The 20470-nt window shown below is 41.5% G+C and overlaps 2 long non-coding RNA genes across 4 annotated transcripts in view; both read left to right on the plus strand.

The window, feature by feature from the left end:
• Nucleotides 1-12871, plus strand: part of LOC140608583 (uncharacterized) — a 1020376-nt gene extending 1007505 nt beyond the window's left edge. For both annotated transcript variants that reach the window (XR_012010566.1, XR_012010565.1), the window contains exons 2-4: nt 3292-3464; nt 8686-8791; nt 10556-12871. This is a non-coding gene — a long non-coding RNA (uncharacterized lncRNA). The remainder of the gene's footprint in view (nt 1-3291; nt 3465-8685; nt 8792-10555) is intronic.
• Nucleotides 12872-18197: 5326 nt separating this feature from the next.
• LOC140609428 (uncharacterized) lies at nt 18198-19459 on the plus strand. Of its 2 annotated transcripts, XR_012011259.1 has the most exons (3): nt 18198-18583; nt 18837-18964; nt 19315-19459. It is a non-coding gene; the product is annotated as an uncharacterized lncRNA (long non-coding RNA). The 2 variants fall into 2 exon arrangements; XR_012011258.1 differs by having other exon boundaries at nt 18837-19459.
• Nucleotides 19460-20470: the final 1011 nt, after the last annotated feature.

Genomic DNA, 20470 nt, shown 5'->3' on the forward strand with positions numbered 1-20470 from the left:
AGCATCCTAACTGACCCAGCTTCAGCTTCGCTGTGTGTTCCGGACATGCTGCAGGGCTACGTAACTTCTGACTCCTATTCTCCAGCCTGTCTCACAATTACGGAGCTACTGAATATCCTTTAATAACCCTTTCCCGGTTAAATCAGCTCAAGTGCATTTCTGGTTTCAAACTGACAACTGAGAATGCTAACTGTAGAAATGCTCTAACAGTGAGCTACAGTGATCTTCAGCCTTTTTTTTTTTTTTTTTTTGCTTATTTCTTCTACATTTTTATACATTTTTTTTTTTTTTAGTAATGTCTATACCCAAAATAGGGCTTGAACCCATGACCCCAAGTTCAAGAGTCCCATACTCCACCGACTTCGCCAGCTAGGCATCCATCTTCTACATTTTTTCAAACTTAAAAAAAAAAAAAAAAAAAAGTAACAAGCTACCTTATCCAAGCTTACTTTAAAACTCTACATTTTAACATCGTAGATTTATGAATTACAAATAATGTTATTTCTACCATATAGTATTTTGTGTATGTGTTTTAAATATGTTTTCATTAAAAGCTTGACGCTGCAGATTTGACTTGTAAGTTTATGGCAAAGCCATTATCAGACCCATGAGCTGACATTCTTTTCAGTTTAAGGTGTTAGGAATTCTGTGAGAACTGAATTTCCCTGCCCATCCTTTCTAGGTACGTTGTGGATATAAGGCCCCCATCAATCTCATGTCCCTTCTAACTTAATTTCTAGATACATAGGTTCCTTGACAGCCATTTTCCGGTTCTCTCAAAACTATTTCAAGGTGGGCAGCCCGGGTGGCTCAGCGGTTTAGCACTGCCTTTGGCCCAGGGCATGATCCTGGAGAGCCGAGATCCAGTCCCACGTCGGGGTCCCTGCATGGAGCCTGCTTCTCCCTCTGCCTCTGTCTCTGCCTCTCTCTCTCTCTCTCTCTCTCTCTCTCTCTCTCTGCCTCTCATGAATAAAGAAACAAAATCTTAAAAAAAAAAAAAAATTTCAGGGTGCTCCAGTGACTTTCACTTGTTGACATGGGCCTCTCTGGGTTTGAGGGCTTTTTCTGGAACCCTGTCTGTGTAGTGATAGGTTGGAAATGCTAGGAACTTAGCACCCTCAGAGAGCGGTCTTCAGTCAGTGACTGACAAGGTGGGTTTACAAATACCCCCTCATCCAGGTGGGATAATTCAGTTGGGGTCTCTCCAGTTATTCAGTCCCGTGGCCGCATTAATAGTGCACCTTTCATTGGCTGCCTTCCTTTTCTTGTGACACTTCTCCCCCCCTTTAATGGTTTCCCCTAAATAAACTACTTGCACTTGAATTCCTGCCTCAGGATCTGTATCTGGAAAAACCCCAACTGAGAGATCATAAATACTTGGGTCTGCATCTCACTTGAGTTTGAGGATAGCTGCAGCCTAACCACAGCCCTTGTCATCTGATTTCTCCTGATCATCTTGTACATGATGCAAAGGACAGGATGGGGCTTCTAGGCAGGCCCCCTAGGTAAACGACCCCTGCTGCCACCCAAGTTGCTCTGAAGTGGGATATTCACTCAAAAATGAGAGACCTGTGTATGGTACCTTAATGAGGCTGCTGCACTGAAATTTCAGTTAGGCTCAATGACGTAGCAAGAAATGAGTGCAGAAACTACTCCATTGTCTGACTAGGACATAGAAAACTTTATAGAATAGACTCTTGACTTCAGGATGTTCCTTCAAAAGTGAAATGGTAGAAAAGGTGAGAGTGAGCCCACAGTTCAGCGCTGCTCTGACCTGCTGACTCCTTCCTCTGGGAGGGTGAGATCCCCAGACTCCAGATGAGCCTCCTGGTGGCCACAGTGACTGATCTGTGTCCTACCTCCTGTATAGCCTTTGCCCCATTTGCTTACTGCTTCAAAGGCCAAGTGAAAGCACCATTGGATCAATCAGAGTGGCCGTTCTGGCCCATTGGCCTGTGGTCCGGCCTCAGGTAGGTGCCAACAGTAAGCCTGTGCATCTCCCAAACGTCGGGCTCTTCGGGTAGACATTTGGCCAAGTCTGAGCTCACCTTCCTCCTCAATACCACAGCGAAGTAGTTAGGACATCCAGAAGCCCAAGCCAAACTCAGTGCGGTGATCTGGTGGTGGTGGGAATGAAGGTCTGAGCCACCCCGTGCCTCTTTCCCGGAGTAACTGGGTGTAGGGCGTTGAGTTTGCAAAGGCTTCTTCGGTTTTCCTCAAATCATTCTGGTAGGCTCAGGCGGTTAGGCGTCTGACTCTTGATTTTGGCTCAGGTCATGATCTCACGGTCATGAGATCGAGCCCCACGTCTGGTTCTGCACTCACCGTGGAGTCTGCTTGTCTCTCTCCCGCTATTCCTTTCCCTGCTTATGCTCTTTCTCTGTGTGTGTCTCTCTCTCAAATAAATACATAAAATCTGTAAAAATAAATAAAAATCATACTGAGATGGTGACCGTGCACTCCACCTTTCCGTGAGACTGACCTTGTTATATTCCCCCCCTGAGTCCTGGGGTCTCTGCAGACCTTTCTATATAGAAGAATGTCTTCTGCAGTTCTTAGGAAGGGGCTGCCTGGGTTGGGGGCAGCAGGCTCCCAGCTCAGTGTAAGTGAGGGCAAAACCCAGCCAACCCACGGGTAGACAGTATTCTGGAAAAGAGTGCAGGTCTAGCCTCTGGAAGTAAACGCATGTGAAGCCAGGAGAGCGGCCCCCAAAACTATTAAAGCAGTCTTAGGGGACCTGAGTGGAGCCCGGACTGTCCACTCTAGTAGGTGATTCAAGTTTTTGTTGTCTGTTTAAGTTTTGGGACTATTTGAAGTGGGAAAATATTAGGAAGATCAGAAGATAATTACAGTTTGGCAAAGGAGATTTTAAAAGTACGTTTCTACTTGTTAACGAGTTATACAGCCCCGGAGCACGTTCATTTGCGATCAAGGCGATCTTCTGTTACACCAGGATCCTAAAGAAGAAGAACTTGTAGAGAAAATTATGCACTACATAGAATACATTTTTTCGTGACGTCATTAACAAAGGCTTACATCGTCTGAAACATTTGTTGGCAAACTTGACCATTGGATTGCTCTTTAAAATAATATGTATCCGGGTTTGCCGGGGGTTCTCCTAGCTTGAGGACACAGAGGGCGTCATACCAAGAAGAACTCCGATTTCTCTAGTTCATGCCTAACGTGTCTCATGCAGGATTTGCATCTCCCATTCACAGTCTTCCGGTCATTCTGGGAGTCCGTCTCGGGTGTTTTGCAATAATTCACCAGGGGTCTTGTCTTGTCTTTCAGATTTCTTACTGATCATGGAGGCTGGAGAATTTTCTTCAAGGTGACCCTTTCCACCCGCGACTCATGCCTTCAGTGACAAGTGACAGTGGATGCCTCTGGGAGACTGGGGAAAAGGGGGACTTTTCCCTCAAAACTTCTAGAGCTTCGGAAGGATTGTCACGGTTGCCGAAACGGTAGTCTGTTCTCAATGTCTTTATTGAGCTAAAACTGTATCATATTCAGATTGTAAGCGTTTCTATAGCGTGGCCTGTTACTGGTTTCTGAAGGAGGGCCGCATGGGTACCGAGTCTCAGAGAATCTTTGTGAAAACAGCTGTTTCTAGCTTCCGTTTGTTCCTGCCTCCATGCTCCCAGGGTTTAGACATTACCGTGGGGAAGGGTGAAAAAAAAAAAAAGATCGTTTTCTTTTTTTCCTCCCATCACACAAAGGAACTTAGGCAAATAGATGATGGCAAACACTTGAGAAATTCTCAGCCTGACCTGATTTCTAGCAGTTGATACAACTTAATCTTAAATGTGTCTTTCCCTGACACCTCTCCAAAGAAACACACACACAACTGAAAACTGTAAAAAGTAATTTTGCAGTGGGATTTAACTCACTTATCTAAAAATCTTTAGTTTGACGTGCCCCCCCCCAAAAAAAAGAAGAAAAAGTTATTTGATACAGAGTATCGAATGAGTAAGACAGTTTTTTTTTTTTTTTTTTAAGAATTTCACCATTCTGGAGGATACGGATGGATGTATAGATATATACACACCTACATACATATCTACAAATGAGGATTAAAGGTTTTTGGTTAAAGAGCCCACTTAAGATCACACAAACACGTGTGATGTTGAACTAAACCAGAACTCCGACCCCTGAGCACAGTACTTTCCTCCAGGGTTCCAAATTAGCTCCTACATTGGCTGAGAGTCTTTTGGTTGCAAATAATGGAAAGTGTGAACCAAAGCGGAGCAGCAAAGGGAAAAAAAAAAAAAGGTAAGGTATTTATAGATTCATGCAACCAAATTGTCCACAGACTGTACTGATTTGAGGCCTTCAGGGGAGTCTTGATTCATGGGTTCGTGATGCTGTCAAGATACCAACTCCCCTCTGATCCCTACAGCTGTCTTACTCCAGGTGCTAGACTGTTTTAGGCTAGCACCCCTTCTGGTAGCATTAATGGGCCTCCCCTTGTTTGAGAGCAGATCCTTGCTCTCCCAGGAGAGCAAGGAAACTTCATAGGAGGAGTCTTTATTAAGTCACATATCATTGGTCGAAATCTGATACATGCCCATCCCTGAGCCAGTCAGTGCAGGATGCTCTCTGCTGGACTCACCTGGGGGTGGGATCGGTACGCAGACCACACAGCTGCTTTGTGCTGGAATAGGGTGAGTCCTGTGATAGAAAATGTTTGGACAAAAGAGGAAGTGAATCCTGAGGAAGCAGCCAACAGATACCCACTTTTCCCTAAGAGCTGTTTGAAACCAATGCAACAAAGCTCCAAAGCTCTGAGTAGCTCCTAAATTCAGTTCTATTGAGCTGAGTCATGTTCCCTATAAGTATGTAATACCTGTAGTATCTAAAATGTTATTAAAATGTCTATTTTTTTCCTTTTGCATTTGCTTGAGGTTTTTAATATAACCAGGAATCTAAGTTTGGAAATAAAGATTTAAACATATATGGCATTTACAATTGCTGTCCTTAGTGAGAAATCCTAAGAATCTTACAGCTTAGTATACAGTTTTTTCCTAGGGACTCATGGTCACAAACTTTCTGGACAGTGAACATAACCTAAGGCTGCTGCTAACTCAGGCTTTTCTTTCTGCGTTGCCTGCACCTAATCAGCTCCCCTATATATTTTCAAGCAACCTCTGAAAATACACTCTCTGTATCTTTCCCAACAAACCCCATAATTCCTTATTCTGTTTTCCTGAATAATTTTCAAACGTTTTTCCATGTCTTAAGAGTGCACAGTGAATGAACCGAGCTGTGCGAAATAAACATTTTGTTGTTAAGTCCAAAAGAACTATACCTAAAAAAAAAAAAAAAAAAAAAAAACAAACAAACCAACAAAAAAAAAAGAACTATACCTTTATGTCTAAGAAAACACTTCAAAACTTGCCACCTACACAGCAGTAAATCATTTAACGATACAGCCCTTTATTGCACCATTAGAACTCTACTAGAATTCCACGAAAGACTTGCCAGATTATTTCCATGGAAATTAGTCTCATTTTAGAGAGGTTATCCTAAGGAACATTCCACATTGTTAAAAAACAAAAAACAAAAGAAGTTCAACTGAGTAAGCTGTATTGGCTTTATTCCATGATTCATGAATCAGGCCACCGTCCCATCTAGGAATTGCACAAAATGGAAAGTTTTTATAGGTGGGAAGGTGAGACAAGAAAGTCAAAAGAGTGTTTTATTTCAGGAAAAATTACCTTCCCTTTGGGGAAGGCCAGGGGGTCTTATCAGGCTGATTACCTCACTAGTGCTGACCAGGAAATTCCAGACTGCTCTAAAATCCCACTCCTGGAGGAGGCTGAAGCAGCAGTTAGGTTAGATAGTAATGTAAGTTGGTGGGGCTTATTAGCAAGTGACTCTGGGGCTTATTGTTCCTTTTAACAACATAAGCAATTTGTGTTTTCTACAACTTTTTTAAAGTTTTTTAAGAACGTGGAACCAGCATTCACATCAGGGTCTGATGAATCTGAGCAGTGCTGGCGTCCTGTGTGGGCCGACCAGAATGTCCTATTTTAGCAGCTGTGATAACCAGTGGTGGCATATACAGATGGACAGTAGTCGTGAAACAAACTATTGAAGCCTATTATTTCTATTATTCTCTTATTATTTTTCCTTCTGCCAAGGATAGCCTGGGTCGCTAAGTAATGGTAGTTAATATAAAAATATCTTTTACAAATAAATTTAGGTCACAAGGTGAGTTTATTTGAATAAAAATGACCTAACGAAATTCTATGTCCTGTATTATATATTGAGATGTCCTCAGGTTAAGTCACAATCATGAAGATGGTGTAGGCATAACTGGGATTCAGGGAGCGCGGACTTTGCCCTTCAGCATGTGCTAATGGACTCGTAACCGCAAATGAAGTGTTACCTTCTATGGGGAGGTGATCCTAGGCCCCTCCAAGAACTCTGAAAGCTAACCAGTAACAAGTGCAGTGCATGCAGCGCAAAGAAAAGCAGAATAAGCTTACGGAGGTGGTTTTCTATCCCTACATCTCTGCAAGCTGATTTCTCCCGGGCAGAAGGGCATTAACACTGTAAGGAATGGTTGTATGTACCTTAGAAGAAGGGTGTTTAGAAATAAAGGTGCAGAAAAAGGAAATTTGCCAGAAGAGCAGCCTTCACCTAGAGCAAGCAAGGATGTTCCGTGAGGCTGGATTAAGAAGCCACTTGACAGGGATATTGCTATCGTCACATGGAAGCCAAATTTCATTACACATTCCAGTAAACCTAAATCCTCCTTCTTCCTCGTTTCCCAAACTCCCTCGTGATACTTGGGCTCGGTGGTCAGACTGCTGTATCTAGACTGCTTGGCACTTACACTCCTTATAAATAAGTAAAGCGGCTCAAACAGCAGTCTGTGATGAGCTTTGTCAGCGTGGATCTGCTTCTTGAGAAGCTAATTGTATGATGGGATCAAGTCTCTACATCTGAAAGCCTGAAGGCCGCCTCCTGGACTGGGTGATTGCGTGAACATAGGTGCTTGCTTTGTGGGAATCTGGGTGAGCTGCACACCTGGAAAACCCCGATGTCTCAAGGCTCCCCTTTTCTTTTCCAACTCTCCTGTTCACGTTATTTGTGGTTTGAACCAAGTTCTTAATGTCCTTTTATGCCACATTAACATGTGAGATGGTTTGCAGGTATTCTCTTAAGGAAAAAAAAAAGATACTTATTTCTGTCTTTTATTTTTGAAAATGTAAGGACTCAATGTTTTGCAAAAAAATGTTGAGTTATTTGAGTACCCACCTGCCTGAAATTGAAGCACCAGACACGTTAAATATTTCTCATTCAAACTGCTGTATTATATCTTTCTCTTTCCTTCCTTGCCAACTTTTTTTGAATGAGCCATTTGCTCTCACTGCCTCCACTTCTTTGGTGCCAAGTCTCCCCTCTCCACCCCCCACCATCTGGCTCCCACCTCCATTATTCTGCTGAAACTCGGGCTTCTGACTGATAATAGAGTTTCTTAATCCTCATTTCACTTGACTTGTCTCTAGAGTTGGATGGCCTGTCTTACGTCGTTCTTTTGAAAACATATCTCCTTCCTTTTCTGATGTCCAGGACCTACTGTCTCCTCTTAATTTTTCTCCTGGCAATGCACGCACGCCTTTCTCTGTTTTGGTGTATTTTACTGCAAGCTTTCTTCGAAAAAGAAATATAACATAGCAAATAAAGCTAATCTCCTATTCTTTCCCTCCAATTGATTCTCCTGTTCTGAAGTTGTATTATCATTGATCTACTTTTCCGCATTTTATATCCATATACAGTGTGTTATTCTATGTTTTAAAATTTCACATTTATGGAATCATAGCATTCTTTGTAGCTTGCCTTTACTGTACATTATTTGAGATTTACCTGTTTTGATATATCTAGATTCAGCTAATCGATGTTAACTTCTCTCTAATCTTTTGTGTATAATGACAGTTTTAACTACCTTTTAAATACAGACTCTTAGAATTAAAACTTGATTGTTTAGCACCGTTTTAGGTTCACAGCAAAGCTAAGGGGAGCGTACAGAGATCTCCCATATACTCTCCACTCCCACACTTGTATAACCTCCCTCATTCTCAACGTCCCCACCAGAGCATACATTTGTTACAATTGATGAACCTAATTGACACATCATAATCACCCCAAATCCATAGCTTACATTACAAGTTCATTTCTGATGCTGTTTGTGCTGTGAGTTCGGACAGACGTATACGGACTTGTATCTACCACACGGTATCATATAGAATATTTCCACAGCCCTAAAAGCCCTCTGTGTTCTGTTTATTCCTTCCTCTCCCACCACCCCCTACCAACCATGAACCTTTTTATTGCCTCCATAGATTTGTCCTTGCTGGGATGTTATAGTTGGAGTCATATGGTGGTGTAGCCTTTCCAGACTGGCTTCTTTCACTCAGTAATGTATATTTAAGGTTCCTCCATGTCTCTGTTGGTTTAACATCTCATTCTGATTTAGTGCTGAATAATATTCACCATTTTCATGGTGTACCATAGTTTATCATTTTCACTTACTGAAGGGCATACTGCTCACAAGTGTTGGCAGTTGTAAATAAACCTGCTATAAACATCTGTGTGCAAGTTTTTGTGTGGACCTAAGTTTTCAGTTCCTGAATACAAGCTTTTAAGAGACTTTTGTTGTTATTTTTTTTTCCAAAGTGATTTCATCAATTGCCATTGCACCAGCTACCAGTTATAGACCAGTGACCTCCATAACTCCATTAGCCTTCGAGATCAGATTGGGGATAATTTCGGCAAGCTCTATGTATATATTTTTTGTAGGTATTGAACTTGTCTAAATTGACCATTGTTATTTCTCCTGGAAACTTTCATTTCTCTTGCCTCTTTTCACCACAGTTGAAAACACTACCACTGTCCCCATCACTGAAAATAGAAAATATGGGTTCACTTTTTTTTAACCTCTTTCTGTCTTAATTTATCCCCTGTTTATTCCTGATTCTACACACAAAATGTCTGTCTCTTTTTTCTTTTCTATGTCCACGTCCATTGGCCTACACCAAGTCTTTTTCATTCTTACTGAACTGACACAATTTCCTTCCAAATATTTGCCATGCACCTAATCACCCCCCCCCCATTACTATTTATTCTTCATCCCACTGCCAGAGTTATCCTTCTAGAAAGGAGCTGGTAAATTCTCTAGAGAAGCATAGTAAATATTTTAGGCTTTGTGGGTTATATGGTCTCTGTGGCAACTGGCAACTATTCAGCTGTGCCATTGTCATATGATGGTCACAGACAAGAACACAAATGACTAGATAGGATTGTGTTCGAGCTGAACTCTACTTATAGAAATAGTGGCCTAAAAAAAAAAAAAATAGAAATAGTGGCCTAGATTTGGCCCACGGCTATAGTTTGCTGACCCCTAACCTACAACATAACTTGGATCATGTATCACCCCACCAAAGCCTTTCCATTTTGTACAGATCAGAAGTTCACCATCCTCCTAACTGGCATTACTAACTTACCCCTTACAGCCAATTGCCTCAAACTCTGAAATTTCCATCCATAGTTTGATATGTTCCTTGATCTCTCCTAGTTTAATGGTGATGGGAAAGATGATGGTTCAGTGGCAGGTGGACTTGGGGATTTAGTTATGGGAGGATGAGAATACATCCATCTGATAGTTCAGTATTCTCAGTAAGTTATTAGCAAGGATACCTGCTGAGAGATAAAGGTGGAAGAGGTGGAGAAGAAGGTCAGTGGAAGAGAATCCAGATCAATATGATCATCCTGAAGAGCAGAAAAGCAAAATTATTAGAGAAATATAACAAGATTTCTGGTTCATAGCAAGATTCAAATTGTGGCCTGAGATTATGAGAGCGAAACTAGTTACGTGATGATGTGATCTGTGGTCACTAACACTACTGTGTAAACCAGGAGAAAGTCTGCAACAAGAGGATTTCATACATGGATTGGGGTTTTGTAGCGTGAGCTCAGCTGAGGGAGAGACGGAACTGGGAGTTGGAAGTATTTGCAAAGAGGCAGCATGTTGATGGTAACGGAATCTGCCAAACAAGATGGGAAGTGATGACAGGAGGGGACTGGTGGATAATAAGAAAGTGGGAGGAGGAGAGGATCAGATGTCCCCACATCACTGAAGAACTGTGTGGTCGTAGGGAAGTAATTGTGCCACTGAACACATAGGAAGCTGCCATAGTTGAGTTAAATGCCTCAATAGGAAATTTCCAAAAAGATTTGTATTTTTTAAGAGATGTAAAAGTTGAGGGTGTGACTGTAAAATAATTGACTGAAGTAGACCAAAATGGCAATGGAATACAGAAATCAAGAAATTGAGGAAGCTGGGGTTTTTTGATGGGGCATCCACTTAGGTATTGAAATCACCAGGGATAAAGAAAAGAAATCAGAATGGAAGACTGCTGGGAACAGAAGACTAGTGAAAGCGGAAGTATGACCAGGAGGTTGGGAAAAGAGTGTAAGTAGGTGTAGGAAACAGTCATCTATCCAAATGACATTAGTTTTAAAAGAACTGATTTTTTTTTTTTTTCAGGAGGGAAGGAGTGAGATAATTTGGATGTATCAAGGAGGAGCAAGGAGTACACTTACCTCCATCAACTCAATATAATTGACTCTTGGCCCTTATGTTTGTTCAGGGCTCACGTAGGTTTCAAGTAAGCCAAGGAGGTGAAGGGAATAAATATTTGAAGAAACAGGAATTGCTTATTCAGATTAGGGTCACAGGAGACACACTGGAAGGGTTTGTTTGGCAAGAGAGGGGAGTGGAGAGGATATACAGTTTGTGGATTAAGAGTTTGTTACAAAAAGAACGACGTAGGCTGGGACTCCTGCAAATTAGTGATGCATCATGGCATCGGTCCTGAGAGGCTTACCTTGTAATTCTCTTCATGGTGTGTTGGCCTTGGGGCTAGTGGTTATTCTTTCAGAAACTGGGAGTTCTAGATTAATCTGCTACAATTAGCTCAGTTAGTTTGGCGGAGGCTCAGAGCCTCCCCAAACCTCAGTTTTTCCATCTATACAGTGAAGAATGGTCTAAGTAATCTCGTGAACTTCGGACATTTAAAATATATCTGAGAGGAAAGAGATAGGGTCATGCCACACATGAGTTTGCAATACTGGAAATAAATATTTTATCTTGCAAATCAATGATGTATCAAGGGTTAATATTAGGAATAAAGAGATTATCTGAGAGTTTATACATATGCCTCATTGGCTTCAAAGTATGTTAGTGATTTCAACAAAATAGAGATACGTGACAAAACAATCCAGCATAGTTTAGAGATATTTGATAATGCCTTCCTGCTAAAGCAAAGACACTTTGTTAACTCGCAAATATGAAATAGTAATAGGTTTATGATATCTTAAATATTAAGTAATAATTAAAGTTGAAACTGAATTGCCAACCCTTATCCCTCATCCTCTTTCCATTCTTATTCTCCTTCCCATTCAGTCTGTGTTATTAGTTAACTGTATTATTGTTACTATAACAGTAGAATAATGCATAAAGGAGACACTTGAAAGTATCCAATCATAATTGGTGAAGGCAAGGAGTTAGGAGGTTCATTCAATCAAGAATGAAAATGCTTCTTCACAATAAAATGTTAAATATTTTAATATTTAGACTAATTTTCTACCAACTTACTTAGTTGAATTGATGGATTGATTCAGTCAACCCTGTAACCAAACTAATAATCTACTGGTTAAAAACTTTATTTCAATCCAAATGTGGAACAGCTTTGGGTCCCATCAGATGATGGATCTTATCAGCTGATAAGGAATTTGTCCTGATGTCTTGATTTTAGCCAACTTTGGTGTCCTGGTAGGTGTTTTGTTGAATGGCTTAGACTCTTCTTCAAAGAGAGAGATGTCTAAGAGAAAAAGCAGGAATTTGAGCTTTGTTGGGAAAGAATATTGCATAAAATCAAAGCAGGGTAATGTGGACATTACAGATTCCTTATTTGCAAATAAAAATTATACATATGTAATATATATAATTATATATAACTATATATGTAATATAAATATAAAAATATTAAAAATATAATATATAAAATAATATAAAATTACGTATGTATAATTTAGCTCCAATATATATTATATATATATACAATATATTGGAGCTAAAACCTTATACATGTGAATTAATTTCACTAACTTAGAGCAAAAAATTAAAAATTGGAAAATGTTATTAGTTTAAAAGTGTATATGTGTAAAAGTAGTTTAGAAATTTCTTTATCTTAACAATATCGAATGGAATTTAAATGTTTGAGAAACCCCGCATATCGGTTTATTTCATACTAGGTATTTCAACTACAGTTTGGGTAATTGGCCACTAGGTGGCAGGACTGTGATGTGCATGTAGGTCAGAAGACCCCGTAAAGGGACACTGTAGGCATAGATCATTTAAAAAGTCGGTACCTGGAATTCCTTGCAATACAGTTTAAATGCACAAGTTAAGCAAATACTTATATGATAGGGTTTTTTGTAAACGCTGGAGACACAAAATGAATGTTATATAACCTATGTCACCAAACAGATGATAGTTGGAGATAGGTGTGTGGGGGTTTTTTGTTTTTGTCTTTGAAGGCCCTAATAGAATGTGGTAAACACTATGACAGGTTTTTTATTTCAAAATATAATGGGACCATAGGGACTAAAGAAATTAGTTCTGCCGGTGGTGATGATGTTGAAACAAGGAGTTCTTGGAAAGTTACAGAGAATGTAACTTGTCTTCTGAAAAGCAAAACAAAAAACAATCTAAAACAAAAAGCACAAAAATAAATTATCTTTTGTTATGGGTAAAGTGGCAGTGTAAAACTTTAAATAAAATTTAAAGAAACGAAACTAATTCCTGTGTAATCTTTACTTCTAATACAGTGGTTCACAACCAGGGACAGTTTTGCCTCCCACAGCACATTTGGCAATGTTTGGAAACGGGGTTTTTTTTTTGTTTTTTTTTTTTTTTAAAAACAAACACACACATCACTTTATTTTTAACTTCTCTCTACACCCAGTGAACGGCTTGAACTCACAACCTCAATACCAAGAGTCACACACTCTACCACCTGAGCCCGCCAGGTGCCCCGAAGTGGAGATATTTTTGGTTGTCACAGTTGGGGAGAGGGTGCTAATGGCATCATAAGTACATAAAGGTCAGGGATGCTCCTAAACAGCCAGCTATGCACAGGACCAGCCTCCACAAGAAAAAAAAATTACCTGGCCCCAAATGTCAACAGCACCAAGGTATTATAAAGATGGATGAATGAATCTAGAGGTTTAAAATTGGACAGGAGAACACAGGTAAAATTCAGCATTTGGAACATGACAACTATAACTTTTGTCTCAAGTTTAGGGGCAGATGAGGTCTGGTGTTTGGGGGGGAAGAAAGGCCAGAAACAGCACCTTAGATTAAAGCTATTTGGGCAAGCCCACTCAGCGGCATTCAAATATGTACAGTTGGAGCCAGGACAAGGCAAGCTTGATTTTGGCTTGGCTAGTAAGGGCTAGAGGGTGGAGTGGCCAGAGTCAGCACTGTGGAACACGCAGACCAGGGTTTGGATCTCAGCTTTGGCGTTTGTTAGCTGGGTGACTCATTTTACCTTCTAAGTTTCCATTCCTTTAGAATGAGGAAACTTGTGGAAAGGATTAGAGATGTACGCTAATACCTAGGACGTTAAAAGGTGCTGCATAGATGGTATTTAACATTACTGAGATATTGCTAAGCCTCCAGTTATATCTCTCCCTCCACGGTTGTCTTCGCCCCTTTTGGGAAATTAGTCACAATACAACTGTATTTCATAACATCGAAAACAGAAAAACATATGAATTGTGGGATGGGAAGAAGAAAAGTAAGTGACAAAAACACAAAACTTTTGCAAGACATCATTGGGAGAAGTATTGAAAGCTGAGTCAGAATCACCAAGCCCTCTGAACAGTATCTGTTAGGGAGAAAATAGCTAATATTTCCATGAGGAGGCAAGGGGGGTGGGGGTGGGGGTGGGGGGTGATGACGCTGCGATTAGCCAAACACACCCTGGCTAAATCCAACTCTGCTGTTCCTGCACCTCCGCAGCGGAAGGGAAGGGAAGCCCACGACCAGCGCCGACTGTTCCCACTTGCCGTCACTACCACTGCTCCTAAAGTAGGTGACATTGTCCCGCTGCGACAATACTGTATATCCCCAAACCGTCCTTTCCTTGGTGACTACTTCATACTTTCTGAACCTCAAGCCTCCAAGGAAGGCCTTCTCTACCATAATCACTCTTAGCTGATGATCTTGGTTCCTATGTCATTAGCAAAATAGAAGCCTTCAGAGGACTTTGATGGACTCTCCCACCTCATCTACTCACCTCATGCACATGGCTCCATGCGCCCTACTGGCTTTCTCTCTAAGGATGCACTTGAACGTCCGGCCGTACTCTTCGCTGAGGCCAGCCTCTTACTGATACACTGCCTCTCATCCCTTTTCACCACTAAAAGCATGATACCAGCAGTCCTCACCCATTCTCTTGGATCATTACTATTCCCTCTCTTTTGGATCATTCCCATCACCATACCAACTACTACTATTTCGCCCATTAATTTTCTTTTTTTAACTGCGCTGGCCTCATTTTGCTTCTTTTATAAAACAAAACTTTTTATAATTCTCTAGGTTGACTTTCTCTGCTTCCATTTTCTCTTGAACTCCATCCATTAGGTCTCTACCGTCACTGCTCCACGAAAACTATGATTTTTACCAGTGCAATTCATATTGCTAAATTCAATAACCATCTCTCCTGCCTCATCTTCCATGAACTCTTGGCAGTATTTGATAGGGTCAGTTACATTTTCCTCCTTGAAACATTGTCTTGGTTTCCTAGCTCCCCTGCACCTTGCTGGGTTGCTTTTAGCTTTGCTTGTTCCTTCTCAATCTCTTGCTTTCCCTCTACATGCTCCCTCTCCCAACCTCTATATTTTGGAATGCCCTGTAGTTAGTCTTAAGAACACTTCCTTTTCTATCTATATGCAGTTTCTTCATAATTTTTTTATCCAATGTCACCCTATGCTGATGACTCCCATATTTATATCTCTGGCTTAAACCTCTATCCTGAATTCCAGGCTTGTTGCCTAAAATTCCTCAACCTCTTTAGTTCCCTCTCAAAATTAATGTGTCTAACACTAAACTCTATATACAAACTCTCACACTTCCTTGTCTCAGTCAATGGAAATTAAGTCTTCATTTGCCAAGCCCAAAACTTTGGAGTAATGCTTCATACCCCTCTCTTGTATTAAAAACATCTCACATTTGAAGTGTCGGCAAATTCTGTTGTCTGACTCGCTTTTCAATAATAGCCCAAATCTGTCTAATCGATCCATTTCTCACCCCTCATGCTATTACCAGTCTGGAATATGTCCACCTCCTCTCAGCTGGATTTGGCGTGATGGGTCGGTTGGTTTTCTTGAGTCTTCTTGGGTCCTCTTTCCCATTCTACTTTTTTTTTTTTTTCCATTCTACTTTTAATACAGAAGCCAGAATAATCCTCTGGAATTTAGATCATATCCATCCTCTGCTCAATTTCTCCACTGACTTCCGAAAGATTCTATGTGTTCCAGGCCTGCATTAACTCCTAGACCTTCTTCACTACTATTCTCTTGCTCATCCAGCTCCAGCCACAATGACCTCGTGACTGTTTCTTGCATACTTGAGGAACAGTCTCATCTCAGGTTTGTACTTGCTGTTCTCTCTGCTTTTCCCCTGGATTCCCTTGTGGTTCCCTCTTCCTAAGGGCTTTTGCTCAAGTGCCACCATCTCAGTGAGGCCGCCTTTTGGTCACTCAATCTAAAATTTTAACACCTATTTTTAAACATTTTCTCTATTCTCCTTTCTTCCTTCAGTTTTTTTCAACACTTAACTCTATCTAGATATTATATATTTATATTCTGTGTATTAATTCTCATTGTCAATCTTCCCCTCTCCAAGAGGATAGGGATCTTTGTCTGTTTTGTCCATTATTATAATAGCAGTGCCTCCAACAGGGCTTGCCACACAGTAAGTATTCAATAAATATTTGTTCTGTGAATTTTATTTTTTATTATTTTTTAAAGATTTTATTTATTCATGAGAGACACACAGAGAGAGAGGCAGAGACACAGGCAGAGGGAGAAGCAGGCTCCATGCAGGGAGCCCCATGTGGGACTCAATCCCGGGACCCCAGGGTCATGACCTGAGCCAAAGGCAGACGCTCAACCATTGAGCCACCCAGGAATCCCAGTTCAGTGGATTTTAAACGACTATTTTGTTGAGTGAGCATCACATAAATCTGGTAACCCCATAACCAATCACACTGGGAAGGAAGCTTAGAGTAGACATGAAGATTTCTCACACTATATTACTCAGCAATATAATTTGGCAAAAGATATCAAAAACATTTCCTGTCAGCAGCATTAGAATGACTTGAAATCCTTTAGAGCCATGACCAATGGTCAGGGATATGATAGGGTTGCCATGTGGCTTGGTGAGGAGTAGGCAAAGCTAGGAAAATTCAGTTCTCTTATGGATATGTCATGGAAAACAAAGCTCTCCTTCTTAGGGACTTTGACAACCCTATTTGTTTTAAGGTTTCTTGACTGGTATCTTAATTATTGATTGCTGTGAACAAAGTAAGTAACCCAAAATGTTAGAACATAAAATAATTTTGTGTGTGTGGCTTCTAATTCCGTGGCTTCACTGGGTAGTTCTTCCCAACATGGTGTTGTCCAGGCTCACTGGGACAGCCTCAGTAATCTGCAGGCTTGACCAGGAGCTCAGCCAGACCTCTCAGCCAGGTATCAGTTCTTGCCACATGGTCCTTACATTGAGCTCTTTAAGTTATTGTGACTGCGTTCCAGAAAGTAGGAAGCAGAAGCTGCTGGGTCGTTTGAGGGCTAGTCCCAGAACAAGCATAGTATCAGCTCTGTTTTAGTCTAACAGAGGAGTCATAAGCTCAGCCCAAAGACTGTGGAAGGGGGACTGCACAAGAAGTGTGGTTCCTTTGGGTAGTTTTATTAGATACCTCCAGAACACTCCAGAACACATTCCTCTGGTTTCAGCTGAAGCCAAAGTGTATACTTCTGTGCAAACTGAGGCTGACTTTGCACTTCTCATTTCAAGTGAGAGCCAGATTTTTCATCTTTCTGCCTGAAATCCTTCTCTCATACCAGGGAACCCAAAAATACAGGTGAGTTCACTTCTAGGACAACCTTACATTGATGGGAGGTGGAAGCTCCAGCCCCCTGTCCCTTGGGAAAATAATTCTGGGAAGCATGATCTATGCATGATGCTTCCCAGGACTCAATATGTCCTGATGAATTGAGCTCCTCTTGCTCATGGAGAGAACTTTGGTTATGAACACTTACACTGGATTTTTCTGCTTTTTGAACTCACATGCCTTGGTCCCTCGTTCCTATGTCCTAGGATCTCCACCCAAATAAGCTGCCTGCATTCAAGATCTTCTTTCTGACTCTTCTTTCTTGGGGAAACAAAGTTAGGTATTTTATCTAATAATGAGAAAAATCCTTTCATGTTTCATTTAAAGAACAAAGTTGGGACTTGTGAAAATGGTTGAACCTGTGCCCATAAGTTCCAATCTTACCATTTCAGTGAGAAGAGTTTATAATCTAAGAGCGGAAAATGTGTTTCCGTGTATAAAGCTAATTGAAGTGATGAGGAAAGTTTAGTCCTTTGTTAAATGGAAACCAACTGGAGAGGATGACTCATTCTGTCTTGGCCATTCCTGCAAAGAAGTTGGATATCCCTGGATTTAGAAATAGTGCATTTAAAATGCTCATGCAACTTTCTTTTTTTCAAGATAGATTAAACCTTACTGGCAAGGTGATACTGTCTCCTTAGGAAAGGTGACTGTTGCAAAATTTTCCTGTTTTCGGAAAAGAAAATATTCAGTGCAAAGGCTTTAAACGTGGTTTTTAAGTTAAGAGCTGGCACCTTCATCGGTAGTAATTCAGTTGTTCAGTGGAAAGAAATTTTTACGCAAACTTTGGAAGTTTCAGTAGGTCTATGTGAGTATTTACACTACTAATTGAATTTATATTTGAAGATATATATTTGAAGCAATGTACTTAAATTATATTTCTTTTACCATTTATTTGTGTATCATCTTCAAAAAAAGGATTGATAGCTACTTGCAATGATACATAAATGTGACCGTGTAGAATGTACTGGAATTTAAATAAAAGAAGAAAGAGCACAGAACAAATATACATCCAGATATATGTGCTCCTATGCTGGCCTTTGTCATCTTTGCTCCACTTGAGGTGAATATAGAAAAATACCTGCAGAAGGTTGAAGTTCTCCCCAAAATATAATTTTGGATCGATTCTAGCATACAGATGAACATAGAACGGAATCCAAAAGTTCTGCTCTGTGTAGCATGGCAACGATTGATTGAGCTTCAAAACAATGTCAAGCAGTTAGAATCAGATATTCGCTTCAGGTGAAAAACCACAAAAACAGTTCTTAAAAACCCTCCTTTTCGCACCTATAGAATACCTGACCTTAAGAGCTGTTTCCTCACACATCTTCCAGGTTGCTGTTTCTCCCTTTTATCTGCTCAGCCCTACCCCCAAGCCCCCAACGCTGTCGTTCCAACTCTAAAACCTTGGCCTTTCTCCAGGGTATGTCGTTGTACTAACAGTGTCTTTAGCTAAATCACTTAACCTTTCCAGGTCTCATGCCTCTGCTGAAAGTACCTACCTCATGGGGTTGTGGTGATTAAATGAGTTAATGTACACAAGCTGTAGGGGAGGGGGAAAAATTATTTTTTCTTCTGTTCTCCTAGGCCCTCTGGCTGGGGCCTGTGAATTGGCAGACAGGAAGATTAACTTGAAAACAGTCTCTCAGCACGTCCATCGCATACACATGGAGCACCCTGAGATGAGGAACTCAAAGGAGTGGTTAGAATTTGAGGTCTCTGCACTCAACTGAGCAGGGAAAGGATGGGAAAGGGTGTGTGTGGAAGAACAAATGGCTTTTTGGAAAGATAAATGGGTCCTTGGAGGCATATATGGGAGATAGATAGTTTGGGACGATGTGTGTCTGGGTGTGGTGCCGACTTCTTGTTTCCCAGAAGCTATTAAAGTGGCTCCTGGGAGGGGATTTGTGACAATTGAGTTCTTTTGGGAGGCCCTGCATTTAGGCAGATAAGGGATTTCAAGAAGTCAAATGCCTTTAGCTCAAAATAATCCTGTCAAAGAGGCATATTTTGGGATGGCATATCCCGATCCCCTTCAGCGTGTAAGACCCTGTAATACTCTTAGGACATTCCTGACGAATAGCGAACACTCTCTGAATGCGTGTTGTGTCACCGTGATGACTGCTGTGATGGAATTCTGTTTGGCCATCCGGAAGTGAAGATTTGGGTTGAAAAAAAAAAAAAAGATTTGGGTTGAGCTTTGCTTGTACCAGAGTCCACAGAGTTAAAGGTGAGGAAGGTCTAGGGGCACCTGGGTGGCTTAGTCAGCTATGTGTCCCACTCGTGGTTTCAGGTCAGGTCATGATCTCAGGGTTGCGGATCGTGCCCCGCATGGGACCCCGTGCTCCATGAGGAGTCCGCTGGAGGTTCTTTCCATCTCCCTCTGCCCCTCCCCCCTGCTCACACACTCTCTCTAAAATAAATAAATCCTAAAAAAAAAAAAAAAAGTTGAGCAGGATCAAATCCCTCACTTCTCCTCCTTCCATCAAGATTCTGAACCAGTTGAAAACAGGAGACAGTAGTGCCGGATGGCACAGAGACAGCGTGGAGGGAGGCAGACCTCTGGGCCCCTGGGGGTGCCCGCGTGGTGGGCGCTCGGGGCAGCACCCGCCTGCCGGGAGCCAGGAACTGCGCGGGGCTGGTGCCTCTCTGAGGGTGCAGATGTCTGCTTCACATTCTAAAAATTAAAGCCAAACGTGCTCCCGCTGCCAGTGTGGAAGCTGGGCTTTCTCTTCCTGCTGACAATTAGAGTTCTTCTCTCCTTTGGCTAAGGAAAAACTGGGTGTGAGCTGGTTGGACTTTGTTAACATGCTACTACTCCCCTTTTTTACTAATTTTTTTTAAAGATTCTTTTATTTATTCATGAGATACAGAGAGAGAGAGGTAGAGACCCAGGCAGAGGGAGAAGCAGGCTCCATGCAGGGAGCCCGACGTGGGACTCGACCCCGGGACCCAGGGGTCATGGCCTGGGCTGAAAGCAAACGCTCAACTGCTGAGCCCCCCAGGCGTCCCCCCATTTTTCCTGATTGTATATGAGCTAAATGACATTACAGAAATACATGTGACAGAACTGTCCTATGAAGTTGTGTTTCCTCTTTGTTTCCTCTTTGGCTTTAAGGTCAGATCTGAAGGCGAGTTGCTTAGCCCGGCCGGGCCAGGGCGGGTGGGGGCCGCAGAGCTGCCAGCGGTGGGGGGTGTCCGCCCGCGGCCCCACCAGGGCT

Source organism: Canis lupus, chromosome 18, assembly GCF_048164855.1.
Source record: "Canis lupus baileyi chromosome 18, mCanLup2.hap1, whole genome shotgun sequence".
NCBI classification, from domain to species: domain Eukaryota; kingdom Metazoa; phylum Chordata; class Mammalia; order Carnivora; family Canidae; genus Canis; species Canis lupus.